We start from the raw sequence: 11,441 nt of genomic DNA, 5'->3' as shown, positions 1-11,441 counted from the left end.
TGATGACTTAAGGGAAGGATTTGAATGAAGACAAAAGGAGATAAAATGCAGGGAAGAAGTACATACAAAAGAAAGGTATATTATGTAAAACATGAGAACTGCTTTACTCAAATAATCTCCTTTAATAAATTGCATCTTCTGCTCAGTTTCTGTCATCCAGGAAAATTTTCTTCCTCTCACATAAATGCTCATTCTTTTTCATCGCTGCTTTCTGGGCTGTAGCCTTTTATTTGTGAAAGTAAAAATAGTGATTTATCTAGTGCTTTTACTGTGACTCACATTTCATTCAGGGATCATGGCTTCTGTGTGTCAACTTGATTTTGCTCTCATTGTAATTCATAAATTTGGGAAGAGGTTCCTCTACTGCTGGATTGGAGTCCTATTTTCTCATCCCCTCACCTCAGCACACTCATTACTTGTAAACTTGGGATTCTAGTTTGATTTTTCTGTTTATTTGATTTGCTTTCTGTATAACAGATCCATGTCATTTATCAAAATATTGAAAAATTACCTTACAAGTACTGTTAGACTTCACATTTAGAAGGGCAAATCACTGTGCTTTGATTTGCAATCAGTAAAACAGTTGAACAAATCAAGCTTAATCCTAGAAATCCATCACATTGTGACTGGGACTGAAAATGGTCAGAACTCAAAATCGTTGAAATCTCAGCAACATTCAGATCCAGGTGAACAGTTCAAGACTGGAAATGTACCTGAGTCACAGATCTGAACCAAGGGTAAAAACCTTGCTTTCTTGACTGGATGGAAAAAGTAAAGTGCAGGTATGGACTCAAGCCCCCACCTCCTCCTACTGAGTCTTCTAAGTAACCCCACATTTACTGCAGGTTTTTCATTAAAGCCATTTTCAAGGGTTGGAATGCACACATGCATTTCCCATTCAGCAATTTTCTCTTTAGCTCTTCGGACTGTGCAGCTCATTTGCTGCATCATAACCGTAAATCCCTTGAGACCAGAGTTTTCTGCTCTAAAGTAATATATTTCCTTTCCAGTCTAAGCTCATCTCTGTCCTTTTAAGTACACTTAGCGATGCTGTCTTGATGAAGGTCATGATGAGATGATAACCACCAAGGATACTGGCAGGTCTTCCCTTTACAAGCACCACTTCTTACCCTTCTTTTGTTAGTTATTCTCCAGCTGTCTTATGGAAAAGATCTGTTTTTCAGAGTCTTGGATGTTGTGTTGAATAAAAGCAAATAAAATGGGAGATAATAGTAGAGCAAAGAAGGAAAAAAATGCTGTGAGCTTTTAATGCCCAGCAAGGTAAACCAGAATAGCAAATACTCATCCTTCAAGGGGTATGTAAAACAGTGGCTTCTTAAGAAGGTAGTTTGAGGAGTACAAAATGTGAAAATAGGTGTATCTGTGGCATAAAGTAATCCAGAGCTGGTCACTCTTGATATCCACCACAAATGACAGAGTCATGTTTATTTCTGTAGCTGAAAGCCGATGGCTTACTAAGGGGTAAAGCCGCTGCTCTCCTTCAGGCATTCAGAATTCCCACTGAGGTGAACGACTACAGCAGGAGTATTGCTTCTGTAAACACTCTGCAAGTGACACCAGGGAAGTCAGACAAGCTACCCAAACTCAGACAAGCTTGATCCAAATTTTACATTCACTGGCTTAATCTTGAAATCCTTCCACAACTGAAACATTTAAACAAACCAGATGATTTTTTTCGCTTCAGTAGAACATCCTTATTTTTTTTCTTTTTTTCTTTTTTCTTCTTTCTTTTTTCTTTTTTCTTTTTTTTTCCTTCAGCCACACACTTTGTCTATACACATGCTGCTTAGCTAAAGTTCTGTCCTAGTGCACTTATTCCATATGTGAATCCTTGGCAGCTTGAATCATTTGGAATGTGCAAAAATATACCTGCCTGCATTCCTCCTCACCAAAAATCCTATTTGTGATCCAGACATGCATAAACTGTGTCTCCAAGTAGACTGATTGACAATAATTTGAATCACTGTTTTAATTACGATTGAATTTGACAAATGGAAATTTCTGACACAAAGTGTTTATAATTTTCCATTCCCATGTTTTTGTTGCTTCCCCAAAAAAGTTGGATTCTTATTGATTAGTAATCTAGTGTTCATTCATAGCAGAATGTAGTATCTACATCAAGTTGGGTCTTCTTTTTGCTAATTAGTGACACATGTTCTCTACATACACAAGCACTTATTTAATGTGATGTATTTATTCAGAATTCTAATGTTTATATTTTATGATGCTAGAAAAAGGTAGCTGATATTTCTTAGAGCTGATTTCTTTTTCATTCCTGATTAGTGTTAAGCTATATTTAGGTGCAAATTTGAATGAAAATATAATAAGGGCATTTAGAGTATTAAAGTAGTGTTTTATTAGCTGAATAAAATCAGGTTAAATTCCTAGCTATAGCAATAAAAAGGCTTGTCAAAACAAAATTTCCATTTAAAATGTCACCTTATCTTCACAAACTGAACAATTGTTCCTGGGCATCTCATCCTTCACAATGTTAAAGGTAATTTTATTCTGAAACTGGAAGAAACAGTGTTTCTCATCCTCTTAGTATCTCAGCTCTAAAGCACCTACATGCACAGTATTTGATCCACAACTACCATGCTTTGTGCATCTGACTTACCAACCTTTTCAGAATTTCAGAGGCAGTATTGAATTTCCTACTGGTATTTACAGGCAGACATCCAGGCTTGAAGATCACAGCTCAAGAGCACAGTGTCTACAGTTTCTGACTGTAGTCTACACTATACTGCTGTGACCATGGGCAACCCCGTAGAGTTGGCACAGAAATCCTCTTCAGTCCTTACTTTATTTAGACTTCACCTTTCCTTCTAGGATCATGCCTACTTGTCATTCAGCACTTGCACCCTTTATTTTTGCAGGTATGCATCAGATACTTATGAAGAAAGTGGTTGCATTATGCAAACTTGCAAGGGAACTAGATGTACAACCAAATCTGTGGAATGTTATACTTCAGGTGCAAGAGGCAAGTCTCATTTTCAGGACTGAGACTGCATGGTGGTGAACCACCCAAAGGCTCAGACTCACAGCCAGCAGTGAAGTCTTGATACTGTGGTAGTGCTGTGCCTCTGCTGAACCATGAAAGAATGGCAGATAGCTCTGCAGTGTCTCCCAGCCTGAAGAAGTGGAAAGACCTCCTGGTAGCAGCTGCAAGGTAGATACGTGAAACTCCATCTCCATCCCAAGTTCTGGGAATACCTTCCCCATCTCTTCAAATTGGAACACAAAAGGTTCCACTTAAATTTGAGAAGAAACAACTTCTCAGTGAGGGCAGCAGAACACTGGAACAGGCTGCCCAGGGAGTTGTGGAGACATTCAAACCCACCTGGACACATTCCTGTGTAACCTCATCTGGGTGTTTCTGCTCCAGCGGAGGGATTGGACTGGATGATGTTTCGAGGTTCCTTTCAATCCCTGACATTCTGTGATTCTGTGACCTCATAGCAGGCAAGGGTCTCTTACAGACAACAGGAATAGTGCCAGTGATTGATTGCCTGGAGTTTGTTTATACCAGTAACAAAGATTATGACAGTGATTGCAAAATAGTATTTTTTTCAGTAGGAAATTAGGGTTTACATAGTATGATTTTATTATAGTTTATATAGTTATTTGCAGCTTTTTCATGGCAGGGTTGTTTCATGCCACAGAAATGCTATATTTTCTGTCACCATTTCCCAATCAGACTTCTTAAAAGCTTGCACACTAAACCACTTACCACAATCTACAAGCAGAAAGAGATTGGTAGGAGGGTGTTCTCTGTGAGAGGTGCTTAATTGAGGAGCTGGCACCTCACCCTGAACTGAAATAGCCTCATGGGCATGCTGCAAATATTTTCCTATTGCCCAGACTTCTCAGTGGGGAGGGACTTGGCAGGAAGCTAAGGTCTGCATGAAGGGTAGATTCTGTGACCTGTTTAATTAAGATCTAACCACCAAGCACACACATTCTACTGGCAGCTGCTGATGGCACTGCTGGTCATCTGCTGGGTTTGCCAGATCAATTGTGTAAGCAAATCAGGGATACCTGTAACTTTCAGACTGGTGTCTCCTTCTGGAGAGAAAACAAGATTTCCCACAAGTGAGGAGATATTCTTTCTGTTGCAGGGGCTGAGACTATCAAATAATGAGCATACTCACTACTTGAAAAAATGGTCCACATACCAAAGAACCAAAAATAATAAGAATGTTTGGCAGTGACCCTACTATATTCCTACTGTATTCTGAACTGCAACAAATACACTGTGATACTGGGAATTGCTTTGTAATTGTCATAGCAAGGCTAATAATGCACGGGAAATGGATCACACGGTAAAATATGATCTGTTTTCATTGACAGAAGTCTCACAGAAAAAGTAGAGTTTTCCATATGCTGACCACAGAAGATTGTAAATACAATTATAAACTACTTGGACTGAAATAAGTGGGTGCTCATGTAACTCTAGACAGATAAAGACTGGGCTGAAGGGGAGGAGCAAATGGGTTCAACAATAGCTGAACTGCAGAACGTGAGGTATGTACTTCACTGGCTTATGGTAATGGGACTGGGAGTCCTTAACGTCTTCTTTGAATTCACCCCAGAACTGCCATAACAGTCACAGCTGAGTATTTAAAAGAAAAAAAAAGAGAGAGAGAGAATTCTACAAAGAAGAATATAGTAATGGTAACTAGGATATAAGATACTATAAATAGCCTGGATGTCTAATTTTTAACCAGATTACATATGGCAGTGTACAATCATTTATATTCACTAATAGTCAGGATAACACCTTTTAAACCCTCAGAGCTCTAGAATTGCTAGCCCAACACTCCTCATTAGCACTACACCTACCGACTTTCCAAAGCACTAAAGAAATGCTTCCAGCTCAAGAGCTCACTTAGTTACTCAGTGTTAGAATTTGACAGCATGTACCTGGAGTGCAGTAGGACCATCTCAGTGTTACTGCACAAGTACTATCAGTAACAGCAGGGTTTGGAAGATCCTACTTTCCTTCCTCTAGTTTAAGAGCAGCTTACAAAACAGATTGCTCTTACAGTCACTGAAGCTCTGAAACCTGCGGGGGTGCCCACAGTTGTAGAAGTAAAATAATTCCTAGTGTTAAATCATAGTGCTTGCTATTAAGAAGTCAGAAACAGCCACACAGTCCCAGAGTATCACTGTCATTTCCCTCTGGGGAGATTTTAGGGGATTTTTTTGAGCCAGCTCCTGAAGCTAATTTTGCTAATAACCCAGATACCATGACCTTGGTGAAGTCACGTGTAGCTAGCCCCACAAAAAAAGACGTCAGTGTTCCAGTGCTTTATTGCTAGGCCAACTCATGTGCAATGGGATCTTGAGCATTAAGATGGGCACTGCGGCTTTCCTGCACAAAAGCCTGTGTGGTGTTGGAGGCCGAAGGACAAGATCCTAAAAAAGCAACAATCTGAGTGAGAAGCTACCTAAGCTGTATTAAGGTCTTAATGCTTAAAAGTTGCTAGGTATCAAATTCCCAAGTCTTCAGTCAGACTTTCACCAGGAACTTGGTTCTAGAGATAAAAGGCAGATCCTTCTTATAGGAAAGAGGAAGACACAGTGGGTGATATATGGGTTTTCTGATTAACTGAAGCATGTTTAAATATTGACTACCGCAAAACAGCAGTTCATTTCAGAGCTGTTCTCAGAAGTAAAGAATGATACCCCTGTAAACTTTTATCCAGACTTATCATATTTTAGAATAATAAACTAAGATAGAACATTTAACAAATCACCTTGCGGACACGTATGTGTGGTATTGCTCATTATTGACAAACAGCAGGACAGTCACCAGCGTCGTTCTTGCAGTCTTGCAAGAAGATCCAAAATCCAAGGAAGAATTTTCTCATGCTGATCAACAATTAAATGGAAGCAGATACTAAATCACAGTTTGATGGCACTAACAGTAAAAAAAATTGCCAGACACTGATTACTGTATTTGTTATGTTCATATTATGTTTGGAAAATCTGTACAAGAGAAACAGCTTTGTTCTCTCTTCTCATTAGTACCTTGCAGTCTCCTAAAATTCTTGCTAAAGGATAAAAGTATTTAATTAATAGCTATCCAACAAAAAACAGACAAGGTGTTCTCTCACTGTTCACAGCATAATGCCACTGTAACATTTTAATAGCTGGAATCTAAAATGACCTACTCATCCCCACATCCCATCCTAATAACAAAGGTTACAGAAAACAAACTTAACTACATGTACCTGAAGACACTCTGGCATTATCCAGATTTCAGTAAGATCTGGATGACCACACACTTTTGAGGATCCAGACCCCTAATCCTTGTTCCCGAGGATTCTGTCCCACTTCATAACATTTTATGGATTACTTTCCAAAAGATACTTTGATTGAAAAAAACAGGTCTCCCCAGCCAGCATCCCTCCTATGAATAGCCAGAAGATACAAGACTGATGTAATCTGCTTCTACACTGTCTTTTTTATCCTTTCTGGCTGGCAGAATTAGGGTGCAAACTAAAATTGCCAGCTGGCAGGCAAGACAAGTATGCGACAGGACTTCAGAAACTGCTGCCTGGTAGGCTGCCCTTTGGAAGTCATAGCCCATTGTAAAAACAGTGAGGCAATTATGTGCCTGTTCCTAAAAGACACTAGCAGAAATTTGGTTAAGTGGACTACAAAGAAATATGGCCAAGTGGCTTCAGAGAGCCATTCATCTCCACAACTGCCCCTTTCCTCCACATGAATGCTTCTACATCCTGAAATTAGGATTCTCAAATACATAATAAAGTTACAGTGCCTTCTGCAGGATTCAAAGAGGACAAAGCTGTATTTGTTCAGCGCTCAAAAAATATTTTTAGTCCTCTCCCTTAACGTGTAAGAATTTCCTAGGACAGATTGGAAAAGAGTTGTATCATACGATTATATATCATGCAATGTGTATATTACAGTAAGTCAGTACTGCACTATCAGCTGATTTTTATATACAGAAAATGCTCAGTCATCAGCTAACAGGCTGCCTCATTTGTACTGTGAAGGTAATTTATTTATCACTGGAAATTCCAGCTCAGAAGTCCTGTTTGCCACTTTCTGAAGGGAATATAACATGATGCTGTTTATTAAGATCTCTGGGATCAAACAGTCTTTCCAGATCCTTAGGCACAGGGAAAAGATCAGCAGCTATTGCATCACTGTTTTCCTGCTAGTGGCAAGATGAATTTTTATTAAAGTTTTATTGGAAATAAACCTGCAGTTACAGTAAATCAGATGGAACAAGTGGCATTTTTTAATATACCATCACTAATATGCCATATTTTGTGCCCTATTTATACAGTGCAGTACCTTATTACACAGTTTGATGTAAGCACCTGTTCTCAATGAAACCAACTCGATGGGAATTAGGTCCCTTGCTCCCTTTAAATATTCGCATCTCTGAACCAAACTAGTGGCAATACTTGGAGAAAAATACACTATTCTACCTCAAGAAGAGTGGTAAAATCTGACAACCTGAATTTGAATCGAAAGTTCATTCTATAGCTGTTTGGGTTTTTCCCTATCAGATTATTGATTTATTTTAATACCTGCTCATTCTTCAGCATTCTTAGTTTTACCAATTTTATAAATATAACATTTTTCACATGCAAATGTACTTTGATATACAGTTGTGTGTTCCTCAATGCACTGTAATCCTGTTGACTCACCTTCTTGAGGAAACATTGTCCTACGACAACCTGGATATGCCTTAATATTTGGCAGAATTGGGATAACATACTGTAACCACAGGTATCCAAATAAGAACAAGTTAAACTGATAGTTTTATATATGATATGTTCAAAAAATATCCCATTTCCTGCCTAAGTTTAATCAACAATGAAACTTGAACAAATTATACAGATTAAGTGTTTACACAAATAAAACAGCTGCATAGCCCAGAGTATTAAGTACTGGTAGTGGAACTTATCTATATACACACACATAAAATGTTATGGAAAACTGTTTGAATGGACCTCAAGGGGAAAAAAATCCCATATGAAAACTGCGGTCTACTTATTTTCTGAATTAACTAATTCCTTCATTAAAGGGGTTCTTGCATCAAACTCTTGTCTTAGTCTGCCCTGGTCATACACGTTCTGAAAATATTGCAGAGACAAAAGACACACAGAGGCAATCCATCTCCCAGCAATCTACATATGCCAGAGGTTTTTTAAATGAGCTCTACCCCTAATCGGACATCAACCTCCTCAGTAGCCTGAGCAAAATCAGCTGGATGGTTCTTAATTATCTACCTTGCATGGCGTTGTGCAGGAAAATGAATGCTTACTGAGTGCTCAATGACAGAAGACTGCGCTTGCGCTCCACACACTTACTGTTGCTAGTACTACAATTTCCTCCCTCAATCTAAGCATTGATTTTTCATTACAAAGGCAAGAATAAAGCCAGAGAATACGGCACTTTATGGTAGAGCAGCCTTTATAAAATTGCATTTCACAGCTAGCATGTGACAGGCGCACTTGTCAAAACCTGGCTAACCTATATATTCACCTCCAAATAATCTTCATAACCTTGCCATTTATAGCCTTACATTGGAAAGGATACAAAACTTTTAATTATTCGCTTAAATAAACTTAACCCTTAAAAAAATTGTCCCTGGCATCCAGCTGTTTCTGGAAAAAAAATTATCCAATCTTCAGAAATCTTTTATAGAATAAAAAGGCATGGAAATTGCAAGCTAGTTTATATCCTTCATATTTGCACGATCATTTGTTTTTAATTTAGCTAAGATAAATAATTTCTAAAGTCTTGTCTTTTATAATGAATATATGTGACTGTCATTAAAAACTTTGATTTTTTTTTTTCCATGTACTATGTATTGTTGTCTATTTTTTCCTCAGTGCAACTACCGGTCCTCAAAGTTCAGCAGTAACCTATGTATGTTAGCCAGGTGCAGAGAGGTATTTATAATAGGAAATTTGGATAAAACAGAAAGAATTGAGGGCAAATATGATCAGCAAAATTTTAAGAAATCAATTGCTTTCACTATTCTCTACAGTTTTTCTAGAAGCTTCAAAGATTCATTCACATAGTTCACTATTTATAATGTTGTAGAATCTGTGATGGACATTAGATTTGAACACCTTGACTCCTAAAGCTTGAATTCTGCTGCCTTCACTAGCAAACACTTTTTTCTTAGCTAAGGAAAAAGGGCAGGCACATGGAGCATCTGTGCCCAGAGCCTCCACAAGGGCACTGCAGGACACCACAAGAGTGGGTGCACAATGCTCCCTTCTTCCTCTTCACTGCCACACTACCAAATCTATGTGAATCCATATTGATCTACTCACCTTCCACGATTCCTAATCTAGGCTGGGAAATGAGCCTGCTTGGCAAGTTTCTGAATGTAGATTTGACATGTTCTGATCAGAATGGCAGCAATTAACATTGCTAATATCTCATTATCCAAAAAATGATATATTTTAAGCTGAGAGCAACTTATCTTTCAGTCACTGTCTATGGCACTCTTTGAATTCAGGCTGACACCACTGAATACACAAAACATACCTGACCTTTTAAAGATATCTGTGAAACCCTAATAAATAAGGACTACCTGAAAACAAAAACAAATCTCAAAATCCATCCAACTCTTCCCTTGTATCACTTTCGCTTACTTCCCATCCTTTAGGAAGCAATGATTTTGGAAGCCATAAAAGGAAGCTACTCATCACTGATATGTCATAACTTTCTCAAAAGTCTTCCATAGAGAGACCGAGATTTAAGACGGTGGAGTAAGGTCTTTGCTCAATCCAATTATGATTCAAATATCTTAATAAAATATGACAACTGGACTGGGCTAGATGCCAACTCACTGACAGCCATGGCTTTTGTCACACATAGTTGTAGTTACACTGATGTGTTACTGAACAGTAGTAAACAGAACAGTAAATGTCCATGACTCAGTCTGGGAGCTGGATGAACTTTAAATCTTTACCTTCTATGGCAGCAAAAGGAGTAACAGAACATTAACAGCAAGGAATGATTTTCTGAAGACTCAACTGATAAATGATATATTTAAGATGTCTGTGATGAGAAACATTAACCAGTAAGCAATTGTGTGTTCTGTGCATTTGCATGTGACCTGAAACAGTTAATAATACTGATATTTAACCATTACAATCATGATGAGGCAGAAAAAGAAAACCTTCAACATTTGTTTTCCCAGTACCACTTGGCAGACAAGCATATAATAAGTGCATTTGCTGGAAGTGCTTATTCTTAATGAATCACTAGCATTGCTAAGTTCAGTCTGCATCTTTCAGCGCAAAGAGAGACAGAACAGAAAGAGAAGTAATTTCTAGAGGTTTTCTACTGGAAATAAATATCTGCTTAATTAGGTGGTTATTTGGCCTCAAAAATCTACTTGCTGGTTATTGCAAATGAATGGTAGCACTGCAAAAAAAACCCCAAGTGTCAGAAGTGTCTTTATGAACCATGTGAGAAAGTAATCTTTAGCAACAATACCCACATGGAGAATAGTCCATCCAGCTCCTCCTTCAGTTTCCTGGCAAGGTTTCAAACAAATTCTTCCAGGTTACTTCAATACATGTGTTCCTGTTGCCCTTCAATAGGTGAAGTAAACACTCCTTGTCAACAGAGAACTCAGGTTTTTCTGCAGGCGTGTACATCTCACGCAAGTTCTGTGAAGTGAACTATGGACCACACCCATAAAAGTGGACGAAAAATCAATTTCTGATGAATTTCAGATGGTAACTTCTTCCACAAAAGCACAAGTCTTGGAGGAAGACACATTTATAATTCTCACTAAAAGAAACATTTGGCTCTGTTATTTGTAAGGGCTGCCATCATGCCCTATCAGATTGTCCAGCCAGTTCTGCTGATGGGGAAAGCAAAAATATTTTTGCCTAATAGCAAACCTCAGCTGTGATACAGCAATGTGTCCATTCTCTCATGATACTCAGGATGATATTTCCTGTCACCAGTATTCTGTCTTGTACCCTGCCACATTTTTTTTTGTTTTTTCTAAACCAGTGATCTGGTAAGATACTGTAAGCAAAAGAGATACCTGCATGATCCCATGCTGACTCAGCACTCACTGAGCAGACAGTTCTCTTAAGCAACTAGTAAGTCAGCGACGGGGTGGCACCATCCCAAAAACCACTCTTTGATTCTCCAACATTCAAAGCAGACAGAAACGGGCCCATCCTTAGGCCACATATACTTACAGGAGATCAGGAAGCCCTGTTTCAATACAGCAAAGACTTTATTAGCCCCAGAAGGCCCTATCACAAACTAAGTTTTGCCATACCCAATGTAAAGAGCAACAACTCCTGCTCTTGGCTTACTGTCTTCCAATGAATAATTAATCTCTCATGCTGGGGATTCTTTCTGCGGCTGGGAAACTTACAGCTTTGTGTTAA

The sequence above is a fragment of the Streptopelia decaocto genome (genome assembly GCF_964273445.1).
Source record: "Streptopelia decaocto genome assembly, chromosome: 3".
Lineage (NCBI taxonomy): Eukaryota > Metazoa > Chordata > Aves > Columbiformes > Columbidae > Streptopelia > Streptopelia decaocto.
The sequence above is the reverse complement of the archived record's forward strand: the minus strand, read 5'-3'. Positions refer to the sequence as shown.